The 26951-nt window shown below is 32.8% G+C and overlaps 1 long non-coding RNA gene across 1 annotated transcript in view; it reads left to right on the forward strand.

Moving 5' to 3' along the window:
- The first annotated feature begins 233 nt into the window (after nucleotides 1-233).
- Nucleotides 234-26951, forward strand: part of LOC118191287 (uncharacterized) — a 167668-nt gene continuing 140950 nt past the window's right edge. The window contains exon 1 of the long non-coding RNA XR_004758562.2: nucleotides 234-501. This is a non-coding gene — a long non-coding RNA (uncharacterized LOC118191287). The remainder of the gene's footprint in view (nucleotides 502-26951) is intronic.

The following is a 26951-nucleotide window of genomic DNA, read 5'->3' on the forward strand; positions in this document are numbered from 1 at the left end:
AGACATTCTCGTGGATGTTAACAAAACACGAGCAGCTTTCTCAAAATTATTAAATGTAGAATAATCCAGAATATTAACTTGGAATTAGTTGAATACTAAACGATCTAGCCTAGCTCCACCTTCTTTTCTCCATTGGCTCTGTGATTAGGTACTTTTCGGTTGACGTCATTACTAGAACGAAAGTCTCTTTTCAAGTTCTGGCAGACGGAGAAAAGTGCGCGGGTTGCCACGAATTCAAGTGGGTTGAGACAGAAAACTTTTTCACTAGCGTTTATAAACTCTAGTGGCAGCTTTGCGTGCTTATCACGTGGTTGGAGGCGAACACTAGGAAGTACTAACGGAGAGAGCTTGTGCCAGAAGAAGATTGTTAAGGGCATTTAGGTGCTACTTTAATGAAGAAGAGCGAAAAGTTAAAAGACAGCAGGAAATGATGCTTATCTGATTGGACTTAACCATTCCTACGGCTGGCTTGAGGGCTGAAACGAGAGGAAATGATTAGATGTGAGTTTTCTTTTAATTTATTATTGTTCTTTTTTCACAATGTAATGAACGCGGCGAGCTGTCATTTATTTATGGAAAAATAACTGTTTATAGTTCTTGTTTGGCTTTATAATGAGAAATTTAGTAATTGTTTTAACAGAAATTTTGCCTGATTTGCAAAATTTGCTCCTTTTAAATATATGAAAACTTTGTGTATGAGCAAATAAAAAAGGTGTGGGTTCATAAAAGGATTAGAATTTTGTTGTCGTTTTCAGAATTAAAAATTTCCGTTTGATACCGTAAGTGTTCTTCGCCAGTGGGGTCGTTTAAAAATAGTTTTTTTTTTTTTTTTTTTTTTGGTGTGTGTGTGTGTGTGTGTGTGTATGTATGTGTGTGTGTGTGTGTTCAGCTACAAACGGGAATTTTGAGATTTAAATTTTGTATGTAATTCTCGAATATCGAAAGTGAAAAAATACATTGACGACGAATGTATTTCACTTAGTCTTGTTATCTTCGGTCTTTATTATTATTTTTTTTATATCAAGCTGAAACACGTGCCTTTGTTGATAATAAAAAGTAATATTCGGCATAACTCATCTGTACTTTCTTAATTTTGATCACTAAAATACATTTTCATATGTGCGAGTCTCTAAGCAGAGTGAAACCTCCTTAGAATAACCAGTCACGCCGACTGTCGCCTGAAAAATAGAAGTCTGGATTCAGATCCTAATGTTTATTTATATTCTCAGAAATACTGTCACTTTCAGAATGAGTGCAATGAGAAGTTTCACTATATCTTAATAATCGAAGATTTAAAATTGTTTAACAGTGTAATTTATGTTGTTATATTTACATTAGGCAGTCGGGAAAAACTTGAACGTTTCGCAAGAGAGAAGAATTAAGTTTGAAAATATCTAAGTTTTTTAACTTTTTTTTTTTTTTTTTAATAATAGTAAAAGTATGTTACTTATGCGTATCATCTTTCAAGTAGTAAAATAATTATTGTCCTTTAATTTCTTCGTATAAATAATATTACTGTCGTTGTAAGATTTATTTTCCGACGATGTATTTCCCGCAATTATTATTCAATTTATTTATGTACAGTTGAAATAAATTTGATATAATTTTCTCTCCTAACTTTTATAGAGAATTTTTATGGGACTCAGTTATTTTTACCCCTCATTATTTATTAAATAGTAATAACGTCGAATTTAGTGCTTGTAATTAAATCAGCATTTGTACTGTTGGGTAACTTCCTATATTTGATTAACAGCATGAAGGGTTTTCTTCTTAAGATGAGTTCCTAAGCAATTTATCTTAACAGTCCAAAGTAGTTGTACTTTGTCATACGTGATTAGATAAGAATGGCAATCAGTTTTATAATTATAAAAATTTCATAATATATTGTATGCATAAGCAATCAAAGCCAGCAACAGGAAATTTCAAGGGGATTGAAGGGACAAGTAGTTTACATCCATGTCTTTTCCCGGCATTCGAATCTGGACCTTTTGGTATCGCAGTAGTCTCCCCTAACCGCTATAACATCTGGGCGCCGTTTTCGAAAATATTGGGTAGTTAGACTAAAGGTATATTAATAATTCATCAATAATTATAGATTATTAAATATTACTTTAACGGTTTTAGTTTTCTGCAGGTTTTTAATTAATTTATGTATTCACAAAAAAAAAAAAAAAAAAAAAAAAAAAAAACTGATACTAATATTGAAAATTTGCTTGAAAATGTGAGGCTTAAGTATTAAAAATTGTTATAAAAATTAGGTGTTATTCATATAATATTCGTTACTAAGTATTACTTTTAAATAATATTGGCTTGGTTGTGAAAAATTCATTTTTAGTCCAGAAGGACTATTAATTTCGTTTTGAAAACTTTAAATGCCCGCTTCACTTTCCAAATTGTTGCCACCAAATATAAACGTCGTGTGTTATATTTAAAGAAATTGAATAATGAAGAATCTGCATAAATGTATGTATATTTCTCGCATTGTGATAAAAGAACGGTACCTATAGCAATCAAATTTTTTAATAACTTAATTCTGCACCGAATATGGGCATCTTGAAGCCCTAATTTGGAACTTTTCATATTTTGTAACACTTTAACGATTTTTTTCTTATTATATTTATTATTAATGAATTTTAGAGCTAATCTAGATCGCGGTGTTCTGAAAGATAGAAATTCCTGTTAGAATGGACGTGATTTTAAAACGTTATGCTTTTAGGGGATTTAAAAAGCACTTTTATTTTTTTCCTCCCAGAAAAGGTGAGAAAGAAGAATAAATCAAAATTTAAATTTTAAAAAAATTCTGAAAGCTTTCATGTTTTATATTACACCCAAAGGGGCCTTTTTTTTTAACGTTTTATGTGTTACCTTTATTTATTAAATATCACGTTCTTCGCACTTAAACCATAAAATTCAGTTGAACAGCAATATTGCAAAATATTTTTTAAATGAGCATATCTGTAGATTTTCCGATACACAGTCTCGCGCGCTGGAGATAAAAAATTGTCTTTTCTGTACAACATTGCCATTGCTCGCTTTGAAATCCTTGACTTTGTTAATCAAAAATTCGTTAAAGCTTTACAAAATAAGAAATAGGCAATAAAATATACTTTAAAGTCGGGCTTCCAGGCTTCCTTGTTCAGGTGGAGGACTATGTTATTTAAAATTTGTTGACGGTGCGAGAAACATACATACATTTATGCAGATTCTTCATTATTTGATTTCTTTAAATATAATATAGGGCGATAATATTTGGTGGCAACAGTTTGAAAAGTGAAACAACGCTTGTAGTGAATCAACGCAAAATGCCAAAACAAAATTAATAGTCCTTCTGGGCAAACAGCCCCTTTGGACTAAAAAAGTATTGTTTAAAACTATGCACGAGTTTTTCTGGAGAAAAAGAAAACATAACTTGGAATTTCTCTTTCCTTTGCAAGTAAATATGATTTTAACCGAATCAAACTTGGCAATGTGAAGCTATATTTAATGTCTGCTGTTCTAAAATACTTAGGTGAATATTTGAGTTGATGAAGATTACAAGAAATTTCATAAAATAGGCCCACTGAGTTAACTTTTTATCTTCCCTTCATCTCGAAAAATATTTTCCTTTTTATGAGGTGTCTTTGACCAATATGAAACAGGGTGTGCATTTGCTACCCAAGCAAAATAATTTCACAGCAGTTTGATAAAAGACATTGAATAATAAAAATTCTTTAAAGGAGTAAAATTTAAGTGCCACGCATAATATAATATAGTTCAAATGTGTACTAAAAGAGGCCGTTTCGTCGTAAAGATATATTTTTCTTTACGTGATTGTATTTTATCTCGTTGTATTATATACTCGTAATAAATTCATTTAGTTTAATAATTCTGTTTACCTTTTATATACTTAATAAAGTTGCTTTTAATATAACGTATATAGTTATTTACAAATATGAGATGTAAAGAAATTACACATAGTTGGGAAATTATGTCAGTAGCAAAAAGAACTGGGACTAAACTTCTGATGTAACAGAAGTTATATTATCGATTTTAAAATTATGCGGGTGCAATATTTATACGATTCGTCAAATTTTCTTGAAATTTTAATCAGCTAATTCATACAAATTACTCATACAAGCAGGAAATTCACATTTTTATGAAATGTGAAAGGAAAACGGAATTACTTTGCAATCTGTCTGCATCTTACTCTCTTAAAATTAATATGTCATGTGTAACGGTTAAAACTATACATAAAAACATTTTATATATTATTTTAAATAAATTTTTTATCAAATTAAATTATTAAACTGAACAGAGTTATTAGTTTAAATCAACTCAAAATAATACGGCAAGATGTAATACAGGTGTGTAAAGAAATATGTTTTGACGGCGAAACGGCCACCTCGAATAGTCCCATTCCCGGAATGGTTGCTTCTGGTAGCGCAAATGCAATAGTTACCTATCGGAAAACTACGGTTTGATTTGGTTTATTTAATCATGAAAAAGCACTTGAGGGATATCTGTCTAAGGAAAGAGATGACTTCGTGGAGGACTTTATAAGGGAAACTGGCTCGTGGAGAAAACGGCCATGCAGCCACGCTGGAGTTTAGTGTACCTAGGGACTGTGAGTGAATGTCAATGTCAAAAGCGGTTTACGAGTTTCAAAGTGACAGTTTTAATCGCGAGGGAAGCCGAGAATTGGGCAGTTACTGGAGGTGAAATGTGATGAAGATGCTGGTAAGATCAAATTCTACGTATCAGGAATTGAAAAAATTACCAGAGAGGTTTCAATGAGTGCACTGAACAGAAATACGTTCCTTGAAATGAAGGGAAAAATTTGTTGCTACTGCTGTTTATATTCAACAATGAACTCACAGCTGAAACCCGTCCGACAACGAGTATCGATGTGCATTTCTCTGTTTACAAGAAATGGAAGTGGATCTTTCCTAGTGAGTGGTGATGAGAGAAGAATTCTTATGCCATTCTTCTTAGTCTTCTATGCTTATGTTACTTAAAAAAGACGGTGTTTGAGCCCAGATGAGAAGAAAGATGCCATACAAAAAACAGAATTGCACGCAAAGAAATTTTTGCTCTGCATATGGCGAAGGTTTATTTTGAACTATTAGTCAACAACCAAGCGTAATTGGCTAATAACCAAGCGTAATTGGCTAATAGTTCAAATGACCGGGCCAATAAATTGTTCAAATGAATATGCTAATAAACCATGGTGCTTAAGCCTCTTAGACGATGTGGACATCTGTCGCCATCAGTTTGATAGTTTAAAATTGGCTTTGACCATCAAGCGAACTGCTTTGATCAACAGACTTGATTCTTCAGTAAGAAAATGTTTAATGACATACTACAGAAATTGCTCAATAAAAGTGGACATTATTAACCCAAAAGAGGAACCCATATTTTTAATTCATAATGGGAACATTTTTTACTCATCCACCTAAGAATACAGATACTGCACCTACCAGTTATTGCCCTTTTACGCTAATGTAGCTTTTTCTTTTTGCAAAAATATCCATTGTAGATAGATATAAAAAAAATTTACTAATAAATTAATGTTTTGCGGCAAAACTAAATAAAGTCTTCGAAAAGAGGATTGAAAGTTGCTCGAAAGAACGGCAGAAGTCGTAGGAAGATTTGGATACAATATTAATAATTTAATTTAGGCAGCAGTATTTTTTCTCTCATTCGGAACTGTCCGTGTTAATCCTGCCTTACTTCTTGATCAACCTCATAGCATCAGTGAAATTCTGAAAATTAGTTCAAATTTTTATCCATTCAAGTAATCATAATATTATACTCTTTGCTAAACATTGGAACTAGCTGTATTTGTGTGTCTGTCCGTAGAATTTCCTTCTTATTTGGAGTATACAAATGAAGTTGGTCGAAGTTGAGATAAAATTTTCCACAAAAATTACTTTTGCTGGATTTAGCGGCAAGTTTTCAGGTAAAACTTTCTTGAGCTCTGTGTTTGTACACTGAATCTAAATTTATATTGTTATTAAATTTACTTCTACGACATTATAATAATATTAATATAATTTCATTTTTTGTTACCAGTATAAAAATGAAATTTATATTAATTTCCATTAGCAATATAACTTCAAGTGCCAAAATGTTGTTCCAAATATTTTATATATTAAGCATTGTTTAGCAACGAAAATATTCAAAATTACATTTGGCCATTTTTCGTTTCGATTATTAACAATGCTTTAGCACTATTTTGAGGCTTCATATTAAAGTCTGTGGTGTTGTTAATGAGAAAGTATGTACATATATGTGTAAGATAAAAAATATGTAAATCGAAATTCTAACTTTAATTTGTAATAGTGCCTCAACTCTCTATTTTAATCTGGTTCTTTCACCTTTTCATCCTGAAGTAGTAATTGCTTAAATAAATCGCACTAAACTGCATCATTTCAAAAGTAATCATTGTTATATGACTTTTACATGACTTAAATGACGCGTGTACTTGCATAACGCTTCAGCTAATGATGATTTCAAGTTTAGAAACTAATCAATAGTGATAAAGCTAAACTAAAACTACACCAAACTTTGACACATCGCATTCCTGCTTTGGCTTGTTGTTCTGACAATATATCGCCAATTACGTCAATTGTATGTTCATACGAAGTCAAAAGACACAAATGTGTTCAAGAACGGCGCGAAGATTGCTCCCTTCGCGTTGTGTAATTCAGATTAAGAATGTGCTTTTCAAGAATTGTTCAGAATGTGTTTAATCGGCCATGAATATTGACTGCATTGTGCTTCAAGGGATCAGCTTCTAAATTATCACGCAGACAGACAGTATTTCTGCAGTTGCTGTGAAATGGTCAGAGATGTATTTGGTTAATGAGAAACTGGTACAAGCATGATAAGCTTTCCAGACATACCAAGATGTCCTTTATTAAGAATAAGAGGAACTTTAGAAAATTATCCACTGAAGAAAAAGGAGGAGCTCCAGAACTATTATAATGTCCATTATTAGCGTGGAAACTTTAGAACTACGTTATGGAAAATCCTAGCGGCTAAGTCTGTAAATAGCGTAAGAAACGATAAGAACTTTCATTTTGAACGTAAATCCTGGAAGAACGGGGATACTGTGAACATTGTGCTCATGAGATCGAAAAATGTAGAACTGTCTCCCCCCATTTTCTGTGTGCAGAGTATACCTTAGTTCTAATATTTTACAAATACATTTTGTATATTGATTTAAAAGTGGTACTTTTACCGTTCAGCATTTTCGATTACAGTTTGGTGCATTTTACTTTATTTTTCCCTCCCGTCTTTTGGCTGGGTTTTAAACGAAACGGAATGATCGAGAACAGCAATAAGAGCATTCTATAATTTAACGTCAAAAGCCTCCTAAAGCCTATTGTGTGCCTGGAAGGGGGGAGGTACATGATACACTCCATTTTTTTCTTTCTATGAATAGTTTCATCAATTTCTGAAATTTTGTTATGTCTAGGAATTTTAACGTGTTGACGAGATAACTAAGAATTGGTCGACACCTCTTTCATGTAATTATACCAATCAGTTGTTGTGTAGCCATTCATTTAAAGCTAGCTTTGCTTTGCAAAACTTAACGTTAACTGCTGACACCGTAAGTAAATGAATCTACCGCCCAGATTGGGAAGAGGTTAGTGACTCTTGACTGTCACACCCAGGAGCCCAGATTCGAATCCTGGAGTAGGCATGGATGTAATTTGTCCATCCCTTTATAGGAGACAACGGTGACCTATCTGTTAGGTGCCTCCAGAATGAAGTGGCTACCACTTCCGGCCTTAATAGTGGCCAACGCTATAAACGGCTAGAGCTCGCCACTAAAAAAAAGTAAATGAATCTTACTGCAGTAACGAAAGGAGTGCATGATACAAGAAACTAACAATATTTGTATTCGAACATCATTTTCTTTTCGGCATGAGCAAAGACTGCATAACGATTTCGGCTTCGAATCACATTTTAATTGCATGAAGTGATTATTCGAACACAATTTTTCTTTGTGAAGAATATTTCTTTCTTGTAGAAACGGAATAGCTGCTGCCTCATCTCTTAGCAGATACCAAGTTACGGAATCTGGTATGTTGCATTAAAGATCCATCCCTCCAGGATAGAAGCCAAGCCAAATTCGCGATGCATCTCATTTATGAAGTATGCCAAAACAAAAAAGAGGACCAAAACAAAAGCTTTAACAGAGAAGTACCTTAAAAGTTGACTGCATAGACAACAGTATCTTGAAAACAATGTCTAAATTCTCTGCAAACTGCCAGAGTTACAAGATGAAATTCATTAGGAATGTTGATAACTACGACCGTATCAATCGTAAAATACGTCCTTCAAGACATCAAGAACTATCTTTGACAGTACAAAATGGTCGATGATTTCATCCAGATGGGACATGCACATCTAAACGTTTCATAAATAACCCCAAGAAAGAAAGTAGCAAACAGAGTACTAGAAAAGGTCTAGTTTAAAAGATAAATCTATGGCCTGCGGTCAGCGTGTGGTAAAAGTCTTGAATCTACTCTACGAATTATTACGTGTTTTATTGAATTTATCTTCACCTTCTGTTGGTATAGCGTTGTATGAAAGATTGTTAATACCATTGCAGAAAGTTTTGAAATTTCAAATGCTATGATATAATTACTTGGAGAATAATTTAAAGAAAATTAATACAGTGAATAGTGGAGAATAATGGCAATGAATCTTTTAAAAGTAGAAATATTTGGTCACCCTGTTCACACACGTGATAGTGACCTCCAAGTTCCAGACACTAACCACTTGATTAAATAACGGGGATAAAAAATCTTATCCTTAGCGCAGATGCCAGGAAATTCTCCCGATTTTGATAAGAGACGCAACATTTTCCACGAGCTAGTTTTCAGAAACATCATGCCGAAAGATTGATGAGTATCAGGCGTTGAAACGCGCCCTTCTCATTTACTTGTACTCGATCTCATACTTCACCAGATTAGAGAAGCCTACTTGGCACAGCCCGAAATTGGGAGGAACTTAAGCAAAGTTTTTTATGTTTTTTCGCAGCCATGGTTTTTATCGTTTAAACAAATGTTTGACCCGTTGACCTTCTGACGTCAGAGTAGCAGCAATTTCTATCTTCGTGAGAATATGTGATCCCGGTAGAATGCAGCTTCATTTTTTGAGGATCAGCGATAGACGCTCTTGCCTGCCTAGCGGGGAAAAAAAAAGAAGTCGAAATCAAAATGGAGTGCAGAAGTAGTATTTACTTCTGCTGATGATAAAAACTGGTCTTGACGAAAAGCGTAGCGACGTAAGTATATCGTTTCCGTGTTGTGCTTAATTCGGTAAATTTTGAGAAGAGTCGATGTTTAATCTTTTCTTTTCGATGCTTAAATTTTAGGTTTGTCAGTTGATGGTAATAGTTGCGCTGCAAACTGTCTATTTTTTGGTCTTGGATAATTTTAAATGCTTCATTGAAGGCAATAATATTACGCCTAAATTTGTATTAATTTTGGAAGGAATTCGCTGAGGTTTTTGAAATATCTATCAGTAAAAAATTTAATTGTTCTCAAATATTCTGGTAGGATTTCTTATATTTATTTATTGCTTCATTACATGATATAGATAAAAATTTTATGTTTATCATTAATTAGACCTAAGGGATTATTAGTCTCAAAACGGCATTTTGCGTCGTTTCACTTTCTGTGTTGGTTCACTTTTCAAACTGTTGCCACCAAATATTATCGCCATGTATTATATTTAGAGAAACTAAATAATGAAGAATATGCGTGAATGTATGAATGTTTCTCGCATTTTGAAAAAACAACAGTACCAGCCATCAGATTTTGAATAACATCTTGGAAGTTTGAATTTTGAATTCGTTTTTTTATATCTCTTTCAAATTTTGTAAAACTTCAACGAATTTTTGATTAACAAACTCAACGATTTCAAAGCGAGCAATGGAAAACTGTACTGAAAAAAGCATTTTTATCTCCAGCGCGAGAGACTGTGTATGAGAAATTCTAAAGGTATGCTGTGTTTAAATATGTTGCGATATTGCTGTTGAATTCAGTTTTATGTGGTTTAAGTGCGAAGAACATGATATTTAATAAATAAAAGTCACGCATAAAACGTTAAAAAAAGCGCCCTTTTGCCTCTGTTATAAAATCTGAAAGCTTTCAGATTTTTTTTTTTTTTTTTTTTTTTTAAGAATTACTTTTTTTTTTTTTTTTTTTTTTTTTTTTTTTTGTAAAACGGAGCCGGAAGTCAAAGATTTAATTATTAGTGCTTGAATATTACTGTTATATCTTTTAATTTGTAATCTTTTAGTATCGGAAAAGGTTACGGCAAACGATTGTCAAATTTCATAAAATTTGGTTACGCGTATGTTATTATTCGACAGGCGAAGAACTACTAAAACATTAGTCTAATAAATTTGATAGAGAATTTAATTTTATTGAATCATATGTCATAATCTTAATAATGATAAATTGAATTCGTAGTCTTCATTAACAATTATTATATTTTTAACAGATAATAATCGTATCTTTCTGAATAAAAGTAATTGAATGAAATACCTGCATCTTTTCTCCTTGAACTTGGACGTTAGCAACTTTATTTTTTAGCTTTTTGTTTCCTTCCTCTTCCCACAATTCTTTACGGTTCCACCGCTTCAGTATTTTATGAGAAGTGATTTTCTCATAAAATATTAATCACTTGCCTTTATGCCTTAAAACTAATGTTTTGTGCGATCCATGCATTTTATCTTTGCTGATTTCAGCAAAGATAAAATGGATAGATAAATGATAAGCAAAGATAAAATGTTCAGCAAAAATAAATGGTAGAGGAGTGTTTGGGAGAAATTATATTATCATTATATTATATTAAATCAAATAATATTATACGTGTATTATTATTATATATTTATATTGCTATTAAATTTTGTTCTACCGGTCGTTGATGAATTGAAGTATTTTAGATATTCTTTTTCACATTTTATTTTATCGCAACTGATGCTAGACACCAGAGTAGTAGTTTTATCTGCGACTTCATGCAAGGTTTATAAGTTAATTTCTTATATCTTCCTTCCTTATCCAGCATTTATGACGAAGAGAAATTTATCCGTAAAAAACGATGCCACAAATGACCCTTTTTTTTTTATATAAATTTTTGAAGTTTAGTATGAGAAAAAAATTGCGCTTCGTGAAATCGTGTAGGTAATTTAACCTTGTACTTCTAGGTACATCATGTTCACTGCGTGACTTTTCATCTATTTTAACACAGGAATAAAAGTATGATAAAAATTTATGAAATTGCAGTCTGTTCCTAAAGTTAAACTCTGAAAAATGCGTGAATTTATTGTATTCTTGAAACGTATTCTTGATCAACCATTCCTATACAGCAGTGGTATTTAAACTGTGTTCCGCAGAACCCGGTGTTCCGTGAGTCCAACCTTAGGGTTCCGCGAGTAAAAATAAAAATTCGAAAAGAAATTATAAAGCACTCACACTAGTTGACTAGTGTATTTATTAAAAAATATGAAGCTATACATTTAATTAGAGATTAGCTTTAAAATTTAACACGTAGTCATCATATGTTAACGAGAACGGCGTGTAGTGCTTTGCGAAACTAAGCTAACGGAAAAACGGAAAAAGAATTTAGACGATAGTGTTGGAAATTATGCAATGCAGCACATTTTTGAATTGAAGAAAACTATAAGAGAATATTTCTCCCAAGAAAAAACTAATAATGATTGGATACTCCGTTCGAATATTACGATAAATGAGAAGGTTTGTGAATGAAGGAAACGAAACGACTTATCGACATATCAATTAATTCGACATTAAATTCTAAATTTAAGCAAAAACAGCCCCTGATTAAATTTCAAACGTTTTCATTATTATTAATACGAAAGTTCCTTTATGTATTTAGTAGCTGACTTGCATTATATCGAATGATAAAAAATTTGAGCAAATCGAAATTTCAAACCTTATGGAAGTTCCAGTATGAATATTGTTTTATTGGATAAAACCGTATATGATTAATACGAGTATTATGTCATCCGAAATTTCAGTAGCAGTTTATGCTGTTCGCTTTAAGAACCGTTTGTTTGATTGAAGATGAATATAAGTTTTTGATAAGCAAAATAAATTTTTATGATTGAGCATAACTTCGTAAAGAATTCGTAGGGTAAAGTTGCAAAAGCGTTTAAAGAGACTTTCCTAAATGTTCGCGAACCTTAAGATTTTTCCCTTGGTAACGTGATTTCGAAAAACTAGAATAACCTTAACTTTTCAACATAAGAAAAGACTTGTGCACTAAATTTTATTGCGAATTTTCTCATTGGAATATTTTACTACTGATTTCGTCCATTTTGTCGAACTCGGAAGAGACGGGCGGCCATTTCATTTCTTATGATGAACGCTTCTAGTTTCTCGAAGTCAGGTTACGTAGTGAAAAATCCTTATATTGTAGATTCATGAACAATGGGAAGGTGTCTTGAAATTTCAAGTATTTTCCCGATGGAATGCTTTTGCGAAGTAGTGCGCAGTCATAAAAATTCGTTCTGCTTGGAGAAAAGTCATTGCCATCCTCCAACCAAACGATCTGTTTTCAAAGCTATCAGTATAAATTGCAAAGGAATGTCTACCATTGACAGAATTTGCCGTTAATATCCATTTTGGAATTTAATTTTTTAAAGCTTGATGTACACGATTTATATCAAACCCGTGGTATTTATTAGTTCAAAGGAGCTTTGTCCCAGAAGGACTGTTGTTTTCGTTTTGCGTTGAATCACTATAAATGTCCGTTTCATTTTTCAAACTGTTGCTACCAAATGTTAGAGTCCTGCATTATATTTGAAGAAATGAAAAAATGAAAAAATCTGCATAAATGTATGTCAATTTCTCGCATTGTGACAAAACAACGGTACATAGAGCCATCAAATTTGAACGACGTAATCCTCCTACGAATATGGGCATGTGGAAGACCAAATTTGAAATTTGTAATTTGTTATCTATTTCATATTTAGTAAAACTTAAACGAATTTTTGAGTAACAAACTAAACGATTTAAAAGCGAGCAATGGCAACACTCTACGGGGGGGGGGGAACCTTTTTATCTCTTTTTATCCTTCAGCGCGCAGAACTGTGTATCAGAAATTTTAAAGATAGGCTCATTTTAAAATTATTTTCCGACATTGAAAGAAATTAACTCGGTTTCGGTGATTGATACCTCGGTGCAAATTATATGTAACATTTTTCCAAAAGCATAGAGTTTATATGGATATCAATAAATTAGGGATTATTTCTCCATCTAATTGTCTTAACATGTTTATTCCAGAATTTTCTTTTCACACTGTAGCGCTTTATGAGTTTTCTATAACCATTTAATTTCTCTAGCCATGGCAACTTTGCATACCTTCTGACAAGTAGTTATATTTTTAACCGCTGTATTTTAATTCCTGTTGACTATCAGTACATTATTCACTTGTTTCACAAGTGCAACTTTTATTTTATACGCAAATCTACGTAAAATAGCATTAAAACTTCAGTTATGCTGAGCTCCTCATCGATTGCTTGTTTTAGATTGAATGAAATTAAGCTTAATGTTGCTGTTAATTAGCTTGTTATTAATTTAATTATACATTTCTAATTAATTATATGTTCAGATATTTCCAAGTATATTACTCAAACTTTTGCATCCCAATTTTTAATAAACTTTTATTTATTGAGAGGCCTGACTGATTATATTAATTTGCAGTATTGTTTATCTAATTCCTTTCTTCTAGATAAATTTTAGAAAAAACTTCTTAGCATAATAATTGAAATTTATTTACAATTTATACGTCAGTGTTCCAAATGCATAATAATGTTGTTATAATAGATTTCATGCTAAGCTTTTTTTTTTAATTTAACTATTAATTTCTGCAAACATTTACATGATTGCTTTAATTAACAAAACATATTTCTAGCACACTTTAACACACTTTGATATGGAATAATTTTTTGCACTCTATTAAATTTTCCAGTCTAGTTCAGACATCTTGACTATTATTGACGTAATTTATTAAAATATAATTTGTATGCTTTATAATTATTTAATTTATGATATTATTATAATAAATGAAAGATGTTTGTAATGCTAATATGTATGTTTACCAATACCTTTTATTTTCTTTGTTAGCTCTCGCATTTATTACTGTTATTCAAGTAATTAGCCTGCTTGTTAGATATTTTTTACTTGTTCTTGTGATATGTAATTCTATTTATTTATTTTTATTTTCCTCTTGGCTAAAATTGGCTTCGAAAAGTTAAATTGTAACCCTGTAGGCAGCAGGGGGGGAAGAAATTTTGATTGGCGCAGTTGGACTATAGCTCGACCCAACGAGATATATATTGGTAGAGAACTTATTGTAACCTCCAACCGGTACCAACATTAGTGTCACGTGACTGCTGGTCGAATTTCGAAAGTCCGGAAATACTTTAAATTCATTTCTATGGGACGAAAGACGCCTGCTCTGCTTGGTCACATAAAATTTAAGAAAAAATGGTTATCCGCTGCAGCGCCTATGCATGTAAAGAAAGTTTTGTAAAAAGGGGACCTATAACATTTCATAAGTTAAAACTGCATGATTTATTATTTTATTTCCAGTATTTTTGTCATTTTACTATCTCTGTTGAATTGGTTGGAAAGTTTCAGCCATATTGTATAAGGAAATTACCGCTGTATATGACATTTTCAGCATATATTAATAGCATCAAAATGTATTAAATAATACTGTGACATTATTTACTCGAATCACCTTTTACAAATAATTGAATTTTATGTTCTTTTTCCGTGTACTTAGAATTCTTTACTTTCCGTGAAATAGAACACGTTTAATATAATTTTGTTTCCGTGAAATAGAAAGCTGCGCCAATTGGCGCAAACCTTTTTTCGCCTAGTCGTACGCGTTTCGGTTTCGTAAACAAGTACTGCCTACGATAAAAGAAAAAAAAAAAAAAAAAAAAGAAAAGAAAAGAAAAGAAAAGAAAAATGCTATTATTATTAAATTATTAAGACTGTACGATATGTTTACTTTGTTAAAAAAAAAAGCTAATTCAAAATCTGTAGATGAGCTGAAAATTTGTATACTAGTGTATCTTAGCTAATAATGCATGAATAAATCCTAATTTTTTTAAATTTAAGCTAATGCATAAGAATGATCTGGTAAAGCAGGAATAAAGTGGCAGTGAATTCGAACTTACCAAGCATTATAAGAAATAAATGTAGTATATAATAATGTTTAGTTTCTATATTTAGGCCAAATTGTGTGTTTTTGTTTTAAAAAGCTCATTACTTATTCACAAATTAAAAATAGGAAATTTGGAATATACTTTACTACCAGTTTGAGTAGGTGATTTTTGGTAATTGTTCCTGATATTCTTTAGAAAAAAAAAATTAAATAAATAAAAAATAGCACTAATCCACTTAAAATAAAAATATACTACTATGTATGAACACCAAACTTTTAAATATGAGCAGGATATGCGTTTCAAACGAAAAGCTTTATTTCTTCATAAGATGCAAGTTGGATCCTTTGCAGCTGGTGAAAAACGAAAGCTTTTTGTTCAAAATGTACGTCCTGCTCGGGTTTAAAAGATTGGTGTTCATGCAAAGTAGTATATTTTTGTTTTACATAATTTGAGTGTTTATTTGTAATTAAATCCATTTACTTTATAGTAAATACTGTATTTAAATGAACATTTTCGTAATGTGTTAATTGGGATACAGGAATAAAATAGAATATGTATTGTCATGTTTGAAATTACAATTCAGAAAGAAAGTTTTATTTTGGAAATGCACATTTTACAGCTGATGTGCAAAATATGAAATCTTACTAAATTTAGTGTATAGCAGCATACAGTTAAGGCAGTAGCTTCCAAGTTTGCATGAAATTATATTCTCGACATTGCTAAGTTTATGAGCACTTTAATATGCAAGTAACTGAATAAAATGGATATTTAAAATCAGTGAAAGATCTTTTTAAAAATAAAAATTTTATTTACTATCGTGCATTTCCAGAATGCAAGTACAATTGGTAACACTGAAAGGTCAAAGGTAAATGAAATTGATCCAAAAACTACTTCTGACTTTAAATTAAATAAAATTATGTTTACTTAAATGAAAGAAAGTAAACTATTTTTCTGTAATAAATTTATCTTTTTGTATTATAAACTATATTATAAGTTTCGACAGTAATAGTTTATTGTTCCAGCTGAAAGTCAACAGTCTGTAAGTGTATATATTTCATCAACTGCATAATGTATTACAATATGATTTTCTTTTTCTCTTTAGGATGCAATGCATTAAAAATAAACGAGATTTTTTACCTTCTCAAATATTGTAACAGTAGTGCAATTAATTTTTAAACGATATTCAAAATTAAAGTTTCCATCTCAATTTTTTATTATTTATTTTAGATTTTCTTCCTAAAATTATTTAACCTAAAAATCTTAAACAATGGCGCAAATAATTTAAAGCGATTATTAAAAATATAGATAAAATATTCAGGAAAAAAGGGGTTAAGTTATATTTAAAAATAATTGTAAAAAATCGAATAACCTAATTCGAGGTCGTTGTCTGCCGACTCCCAGCAAACGGAAATAAAAAACACTACCTGCCATATCAAAAGCACGCCAAACTGGCGATGAATAGCCTAAGCTATCACTCCCCAAGAGCGCCGAGACCATAAGTCACGTGGCATATGTTTGGAGACAGCCTAGCAGACGAATTCTCTGTGGGTGAGCCGTCTACCTGTTATATGAAGTCGTTGGCTCGACCCCCGGGGGGGGGATTTTCATTAGCGCAGTTGGAGTACACCCGAATATATGGGCATGTGAAAGCCCAAATTTGAAATTTGGAATTTTTTTTATTTTCGATTTCATATTTTATAAAACTTTAACGAATTTTTTATTACTAAACTCAAGGATTTCAAAGCGAGCAATGGCAACACTCTACGGGGGGGGGGCGGAACCTTTTTATCTCCAGCGCGCGGAACTGTGTATCGGAAATTCTAAAGATACGCTCATTTTAAAATTATTTTGCGACATTGCTATTGGACTGAATTTCATGGTTTAAGTGCAAAGAACATGATATTTAATAAATAAAGCTAACACACAAAACGTTAAAAAAACGCCCCTTTTTACGTAATTTAAAATCTGAAACCTTTCAGTTATTTTTTTATGTAGTATTTCAGTTTCTAAAGTAGCATAAAAGAGGTTATTTAAGTTTTTACTGTTATTGAATGTCAGCCATTTTGTTTGTGTTAATGTTCTTTATTGTTACATTTTGTGTATATCAAAAGTGCTGAGTCAAGAATGTCTGAAAACCTGAAGTACGAAAAACGCTTGCGTTAAAACCAGTTTCACTACCTGAAATAGGTCAAGTGAAATTTTCTGTATTTCGATGATGGCACATATGGCACGGATTTTTTAATGTCAATAAGTTCCATGCGATTTCTGTATGTTTTATGAGCGAGAATTTATACGCGTTCATTTTTATTGAATTCCTACTAATAAGCTCACACTCTCCCTATATCTTTTTCAAATTTTCAGTCCTTTATAAAATACTTTTTATTCATCCACTCAAATTCAAATACATTTTTTTAAACTTGTAGTGGATGTCACTTGATGTTAATACAGTTATTTTCACATATTAAATATTAAAAAAAAAGTTTTTTTTATTTTAAAAATTTTTCTTTGTTGACCTGTTTTTTTTTTTTTTTAATATATATATATATATATATATATATATATATTGTTGATTCTATGCTTGTTTTTCTAGATGTTAAAATGCTTCATTTTAGAATTTGGTAGTATTATATATATGTAACGCACCTGGAAGAGAGCTGCAACAGGATGGATGATGATTCTTTGCGTTGTACTAACTTGGAGAGTTAGAAAGATGACATTCGAAGACAGACGTAGCCGTAAATTCCACGCATAATTTTATACCTTCATAATTAATTCTTAGAACAGATATTCTTTTGCATTTGCACATCATGATTTGTGGGTGCGCTAGGAACCCCACAATTTTATACAGATTATATTTTCAGAACAAAGATAATAGCTAGCAGAAGCTAAGTGACATGTCAGCGAGGGAAGAAGCATCTTAACGACAAGAGAGCTAGATACAAAATATGTGAGCTAAGCAGTTATCCAACATGGAAGCTGACCAACAGAAGGTTTCGGTTTAAATTGCTTATTAACAGAATGTTTCAATTCTCGAAATTTTGAGTTCAGGTTCCGAATTAGCTACGTTATCAGCGTTATGCAAATCGTATGATATGGATTAATGTAGAAATGCAATCCAGAAAAAGGCATTATCAATTTTTAGAACAGAGACAGAATTAATGGGTTATCACTAGTTTTAATTATAATGTTGATGTACATATTTTGTTTTATCTTAGACATACAGGGTGAATATGAACAAGTGGGCAAAACTTTAGGGGTTGATGGAAGCCAGCTATACGAGCAATATTATCTAGAATGTATTATCGGAACGCCAACAGCGAGTTGCTAAGTGACATTATAAATAAATGGTATAAAAAGGGTCGTTCCTCGGCACCCAAAGGCATTTTCTACCGTGCATTGCTGGTTATACGAACCACTAAATTCTCAGGGTGATGGATTGGTCGAGGTGGTCCCATAGCTTGGCCACTGGATCAAGGTCACTGCATCTCTCGTGTTTGGACTTTTTCCTGTGGGGCCATAGGCATGAAATAGCCTAATCTATGAGTGCCGCATTGAAACCGATAAGGATCTTGTTGCTAGGATTGCCGTTGTTGGTGGTGATACTCGGGAAATCTTCGCAAATGTGCGTGAATCCCTATCCCGCAGCTGTGAAGCCTGGATTACAGCTGACGGAAGGTCTTTCGAGCAATTTCTATGAGCATTTCGTACCATAAAAATGTTGACGGATTGTAGAGCTTTCCATTTTTAACTCCATTTTCCATTGTTAAAATGTTTATGAAGTACCTCCTCTCATTCTTGTGGTAATTCTTTAAATGTGAACAGTAGAAAACTACCCTTTAACTTCTCACTGCTTGCGTTCTGACTATACATTCTATGACGAATATTGTTCGTATAGTTGCTTTCTATCACCCTCTGAAGCAGGGCCAAGACTTGATAAAGCCATAAGCTATTTGAGATATGGGGCCCTATATAAGTCCAGATATTATTTAAATGTCATTGCCAAATATGATTTTGAGATACCTAGAGGGCTTTTTTTTTGGGGGGGGGAGGCCCTAAGAAAGCGGGCACCCAAAGCTATAGCTTGTGTAGCTCATACGTAAAACCTGTACTGCCCTAAAGCTTCGCCCACTTGTTCAGATTCACCCTGTATATACATACACATGCATATTGTACATAAGTTCTCCTTACAGTATAGAAATTTAAAAAAGAGGGCGGGGGGACGAGATGCGTACCTGAAAGTAATCTTTTGCTCCTTCGTAACCAGTTCCGAAGGATTTTTAGGCCAAAGGTGTTTCAAAATCTGCTCTCAACAGGAAGGGCGTGACTTTTAATGTCCTTTAAGAATGCGTTAGCGTTTCTCCTTGGCCTTGAAATTTGTTTCTTTGATTCAGATTGCTTGTAACTTTCTTTTAATGCGTAAGTATTTGTAGGGATTTTTTGTATATGGTGAACGAAATGACGTGAAGTTCCTGAGATAAAATAAGGTTAAAAGGCAACTGTGTTATAAGTCAGTCTGCTTTATTTAAGAGAGAGATGCTACTGTAGCTTGTTTTCTAGGTATTGTAGGTTGTTTAGAGCTTTTACAACGCAAGCATTTTACATTTTACGCTCGAAGTGCGCACACTTAAAAATATCTACCAAATTTAGTGCTTCTTTGCATTTTTATCGCAGTGTTTGTGCTGCTCGTACCATAAAAATGTTGATGGATTATAGAGCTTTCATTTTTAACTGTGCAAAAGTACTAGAACAGAATCAGTTTCTCTTTTTTATTTTCCGTTTATTTAATTGCGGAAGGCATTTTTTCTGCTGAATCATCAACGCAATATTATTAAAAAATTGTAATTTATACAAAATCAGTTCTGCTCTAACTATAACTATGAGTGTTCCTGCTAACGAAAGAAAAGTTTCTTTTGGATAATTTTTGTAAATAGATAATAATTTTATAAGGTATTTCTCTCGCCTTCTTAGCATGCTTTCGTGGTGTAGTGGTCTGCATGCTGGGCGCGTATTCCAGAGGTCCGCGGTTCGATTCCCGGCGAAGGCGTTGCTCATTTTTCATTTTGCCTGCTTCCAAAAATATCTAATGTCTTTATAATCTAATGTTTATACATGCTTTATAATGCATACATATTATTTGTATAATAATATAAATAATTTGTATTATAATAATTATGATGTATACAAATTCCTTTGGATACTTTTTTCCGCAAAAGTATTAGTATTTGTACTAAACATTTATTTCTTGAAATATTTCTGGATTTTTGAAGCTTTTGATTTACCGAATCTCTCAAGATTTTAATAATATATAGGTCTTGGTTCGTGGCGTCTGCTATAAATTTGTAGTGTTCCAACTGCATCCGCGTTTCTTATTTGCTATATTGTTTCTATACAACTTTAAGGTATCTATGGAGTAATTGCCTTGCTCAATGTAACGTCAACAACCGATAAGAAAAAGCACATATGGTGCTATGTGATGAATAGGTTTTCGTAATATATTTTCCGATCAGTTATCTCCTTGAGTATTTACAGTTACGTTATTTATTTGGCAAGAAAACACTCTCGGAAATGATCTTTTTTGAAAAATATCAAATGTTTTATTTGTTTAGTTTTATGTATAAAAGTGTAAGCAAGAAATATAAACAATTTCTATCACTCTCAAGAAAGCACTCTGCGTTTCAGAAACCTGCAGATTTTCAGTCAAGTTCCAGGCAAAAATAAAATAAGTAGTTTTATTTCTTTTCACGTCTATGTACTCTATGTACGTCTATGTACTCTATGTGTCTATGTACTTTGATTTACCGAGTTGCGGATAATTTTTTGCGGGAAGTTGTAAAAATGATTACCTCTAAACCATCATAATAAAGCAAAAATGTTTCGGGAAATACAAGATGATGATGCGCGAAGTAAACAGCTGTGGATAGTTGATAATGCTACAGTATTTAGGAATTGTTTTTATCCGCAAAAGTGCATAATTTAACTGTACACTGCTGGGGGGAGAAGACAGTTCTATATCTCCCGTTCGCATATTTCACAAGTGCACATCTGTGTAGCCACCGAGGGAGTGACTTCTAGGATGGACCAATGAGCATCCAGTAAAAGTTCTGTCATGTCACATGACTTTTCACATGCTTTAAGCAAAATGGTTGAAAATATTCTGCCACGCAATTTTCTGTACAAAATAATTAAAGCATTGTTGATTGCTTCTGAAACTTTTCATTGCGGATTTAAATCAATTATAGGAAATTATGAAGATTTCACTACATGGTTGAAATAAATACAAACACATGTTGGATACTTCGCAAAAATATCGATGTGAAATATTACTTAACAAGCGGTAAATAAGATGAAGAAAGAAATATGTGATAAACATCTGAGCCCAAATGCAATCTTTATATAAAACTATGCGTATGAGAAAAATATTTACACCAATTATATATGTATATAGAAGTCAGCACTTTTTATTGCAGTCTATATGGAAAAGATGTTCTATAATAATAACCAATGCAGACTTTTAACCAATGCAGAAATTAGTAAAGTGAACTTTACTAATTTCTATTCGTATGCATTTAGTGTGTTAAATTTCGCATTTAATAACTGCTCACTCTTAAATGTACTGTCTACACAAGAAATACTCTTCAAACAGAGTGAATTTATCGTATTCACAACGAGTATATTCAATTTATTCACATATAATTTTTAATATTAACAATGGATATATAATCAGATCATATGTATTCTGAATCTTACACTTAAAAATCAAAAGAATGCAAGCACTGAAATAAGAAAACACTAGATTCATTGTAACACTTTCAGTCATTCTCAGCTGAATTAAAAAGAATATACACTTGAATTCTCTTAATCCACATAATATGCCGTGAACATTAATCCTAATATTAATGCGTGATAAAAATCGCGAAAGTGAAATGTCAGCGATTAATCAAACTCAGGAAACGAAACCACTACGATATTTTCTATTATTACGCCATATATTTATATCTGCGAAACAAATGCAAATTAAAACGTAAACGTATGCTCACATGCACGAAGATTTAGCGTCACAAGAGCAATAGCAGCTCGTTGGTTCATTTTCGAAACCCCTCCCTCAGTGGCTAAGCTGATGTGCACTTGTGAAATATGCCTCCCGTTCTACTGAGCCGATTAATAAAATTCAAATTGCGTTTTCCATGTCTCGAAAGCGCGACTTGGGATATATTAGATTTATATGTAACATTGTTCTAACTTAGGTATTTTGATGCAAAATCGGACTTTTTCTGAAATGACATGCCATTTTTTTTTTTTTTTTTTTTTCCATATTTCGATTCTACGACTCAAATTATGCCTGTTAAATTTTGTAAACTGTGGTGCGAAATTTTAAAAGTGTAAGAAATGTGTAAGAATTCAGCGCTAAATAAAAAAAACTTTGAAAAACATTCTCTGGAATACTTACAGTATCGTCATTACTAATGCGTATGTATGAAAATTTCAGGAAAATCGATTTGATAAAACGGGCGGGGGAGTTAGTTTCATGATTTGACCGCAAAGAACCAGAAAGAGCAAATTAAATTAAAATTTGTGAAAATTGTAGTTAACTTCTGTAAATAATTTACTATAGTTTTAGTTTATGAGGCTTTGAAAATTCTGGTATATAAGCAAAATAAATAAATAATAAAAAAGAAAATCCGAAATGTTTCAGATTTTAAATTACGTCCAAATGGGCGTTTTTTTAATATTTTGTGTGTTACCTTTATTTATTAAATATCACATTCTTCGCACTGAAACCATAAAAGTCAGTTCAAGAGCAGTACCGCAAAATAATTTTAAATTGTGCTTATCTTTAGAATTTCCGATACCGCGCTGGAGATAAAAATGTTTTTTCTGTACAACGTTGCTATTGCTCGCTTTGAAATCGTTGAGTTTGTTAATCAAAAATTCACTAAAGTTTTACAAAATCTGAAATCGATAATAAAACAAATTTCATATTTCAAATTTGGGCTTCCACGGGCCCATATTCGCAGTAGGACTACCTCATTCAAAATTCGATGGCTCTATGTACCGTTGTTTTATCACAATGCGAGAAATGTGCATACATTAATGCAGATTTTCCATTATTTAATTTTTTTCAAATATAATGCAGACTCTAACACTTGGTGGCAATAGTTTGAAAAGTGAAACGGGCATTTATAGTGAACTAAAGCAAAACCGCAAAACTAAAACAATAGTCCTTCAGGGACAAAGCCCCTTTAAACTAAAAAGGATCATTAATGAATAGCAGGTGTTTTTTTTTTTTTTTTTCTCTCCTTATATTTAAGTTGAAATTTTTTTTTCAGAAAACATTTAACAATTAAAGCTGTCTAAAACACTTCATATTTATTAGCTAAATATGTGCTCCTTTTGTCTTTATAATAATCTCACTGTAAAACATTCGTTTACTGTGCTAAATTTATCTAGTTGCCAGTTTAAGTATCCCATCTTTCAAAACTAATGGGGTATCCTAATCATGTCTTCTGTGTGTCTTTGCATGATTTCATGTGTTTAATTTCCACAATAATCTTGCTGTTTATCATAATTAATGGGCCTAATTAACTGAATGAATGGTAGATCTGTCTCAAAAATTATCTCGTTTACACCTGATGCAGTTGTGATTTTGTTAAGCAAAAAAATGAGATTGTTTTATTAGAGTAAACTGTTTGGTTTTGTTTGTTTTAATGGCAGAGCACTCGAGGGCTATCTGCGTAAGGGGAAGGGATGCTTCCGTGGAGGGCGCTTTAAGGGGAACTGGCTATTGTACACGTCACACATGGGGAAAGTCACGAAAACGCCCATCCAGCTACTTCATTCGCCGGGGTTCAAATCAAACCCCGGACCGAACTAGCAGTGTTCAGCGATTTTACCGCTCGGCTGCTTTTGGACCTTGATGGAGTACAATTATTTATAGGCTTTATAGACAATTGAAGAATCTGTTTTGTTTGTAGGTGGGATATTGTACGCTTTTCGTAAAGGAATCCATTAAAGCCATGTTCATAACATTGCATTCTGTTATTCATAGTAGAGATTTGTCGCCTGAAGATTCACTGTTTTGTTACTTGGTTATTATTGCTTGTTTTCAATTGATTGACTTATACTTGAGGAGAGACTTTGCTTCTGCAGGAGCACTGTTGAGTTATTAAACACATTATTCCATAGCCTTAGGGAATTGCCCTTATTCACAAACATAGATGTTAATGCTTGAAGAATGATTGTTTTTCTGTTTGGTGCTTTAGTGCATGTTTTAAATTGATGATTTATTCTTGACTGCTCTTCCAGAAGCATTGTTTAGTTGCTAAGTGCATTATTGCATAGCTTTAGGCGTTTTTCCTTATTCATAGACAGAGGTTTTGAATGAAGAATTACTGTTTTATTGCTAAACGCGTTAATCCATGTTTTCTTTTAGTGGATTTTCTTTATTTACAGAGACTTTTGAAGAAACACATGTTTTGTTGCTAAGCTCATTGTTGCAGTATTTTAATAGATTCATTTATTCACAGGCAAAGACGTTGAGGTTTGAACAGTCATTGTTTTTATTCAAGGTTTAATTTCTAATTTATAAATGCCGGAACTCCACAAAGGCCGTTAGGAAAAGTAAGTGAAATAAAATTAATGAGCAATACAAATTTAATAGTCGACAAGCTTTGGCTGAATTTAAGCTTTGCGTTTGTTACTAGGCGCTTAATTCTGTAAGTATAGTTTTAGGCAGTATCCGCGTAAAAGCTACGTATTTCGAGCCGCGTTGTAACAGAGAGGAAACGTTAATATGAGACGTATTCTACTACTGAAAACGTGATACTTTTTTGTTGCTTTATATGTAAGCCTTATTTCTAGACTTCTGAAGATGGTGTGCATAATTTTAATCTTTTTTCAAACGCCGAACATGGCGACACTTCCACTAAGCCTGAGGCACAAGAAGAGCTCTTACAAGCAAAAGCTTCTTTGTTCCTCAGTTTCCGTTGCAATTAAGCTGCATTTTCAAGCGCGTCCGTGATTCCGACGGCAAGGAAGAGTGTTCTTATCTCAATGAACGGATTACTTTGAAGCAGACCAGCTCTTTAAGAGTGCGAGCGAAGAGCGAAAAGCCTGCTCGGGAGAATTTTTCCTATTTTTAACGGCACCTCGAAGAGAGCCTTGTTTATAAGAACAGAAATATCCATTAGGTTTGGGGGGGAGGAGTGGTTAGTTTTGAAAAATCGGAAAGCGAAGTTTTTTCTAGTGCTGACTCATGCTGAAATCTTGGCCATTTTTCCAACTGGAAACCAATGATACAAAACAGAACAAGAAGAGTGAAGATTTTATGAGTTTTTCTTCAGGCAGAAAAGAAGAGGAATTTTTTCTTTTGTTGATTAAGGGATCTTGATCTAGACAGTTAAAAAGTAAAACTTTTTACAAATAAAAAAAGGAGTATATTGTGCTTAAAAACAATTAATTTATTTTACCATGGTAAGGTATTTTATCTCGCCTTTCCGCACGCATTTGTAGCTTAACTGGAAGTACGCTCAACCCGTATTCGGGAGGTCAGGAGTTCGAATTCCGCCCAGGGCGTTGCAAATTTTTCACTTTCCTGTATCAATATAACCTAATGACTGTACAACTTTAAAGCAAAAGTGAATAGAAATTACGTTGAAATGCACGTATTTATATCATAGTATGGGCACATGTTTTTACATTTTATTTGAAATTATTTGGAAAATTAATTATTTTTAGCGATGAATATTTAAAGAAAGTTAGTTTGTCATCTAAAACTCATATTTTATACAAGTGCAGATGTTCTTCTTTACTCTTTTGAGATACAAAGTGTCCCAAATAAAAATACACCCAAGCTAAAATGTTGTTACTTTTTTTTTGACACCAGTTCTTAACATTATTTTCTTCCTTCACATTCGTACGGGGTTCGTGTGGATTTGGAGTGAATAACGACGATACTTGATGAAGTATCGAAACACACTTTATTTACCAATATTAATCAGGACAGCTCCAAAACACTTTTACTGTCGTCGAAGATCTACGATAAACACGCTGGAACAATCAGCGACACAGCCTTCACATTGTCAGGTAATAACAATGGAGACAGTTTCACTGCAAAGCACCAGGTACGACTCTACTTGGTCGTTTTCGGAACTTTACGTACTCTTGATACTCTCCACGCTACAACTCGCGATGCACTCGACGACACACAGAGCACAGCTCCTGACTCTTCGGTTCAGTCGTACTCGGAGCTCAACAGATTCTCTCGACGATATACTAACCGCGATACACTAAGAGACTCTTTCGATGCACTCGACGACCCACTCGGCACTCGCTGCCTGTCAACTCGATCGGCTCCGCACGGAGTGACTGCGGACCAGCAAGGTTTATATAGCTTTCGGCTTGTGTTCGAGAACATTCTTGGCTAAACCAGTAAGAATTCGTTCCACATCCGTCCATGGCATACGCCAATTTTGTCGCCAAATGGGCGATTTCTCGCCAAACGTGGCAACGTTGCCTTCCTTGCTATTTTAAGGCAACCCTAAAACTGCTTTGCAGGGAAGCTATCTTACTGCGCCTGTACAATTCGTAACAATATGTTACTTTCATTTGTGCTGATGCAGTTATTTATTTATTTATTTATTTATTTATTTTTTTTTTTTTTGATAGCTGCGCTATAATGTTGCACATGCCATAATGTTCAAATTTAGTGCATTTTATATAAGCCTCGTTCACAAGAGCAGATTCGACC

Source organism: Stegodyphus dumicola, chromosome 3, assembly GCF_044657685.1.
Source record: "Stegodyphus dumicola isolate Sdum_Otavi_A_Nest chromosome 3, ASM4465768v1".
Lineage (NCBI taxonomy): Eukaryota > Metazoa > Arthropoda > Arachnida > Araneae > Eresidae > Stegodyphus > Stegodyphus dumicola.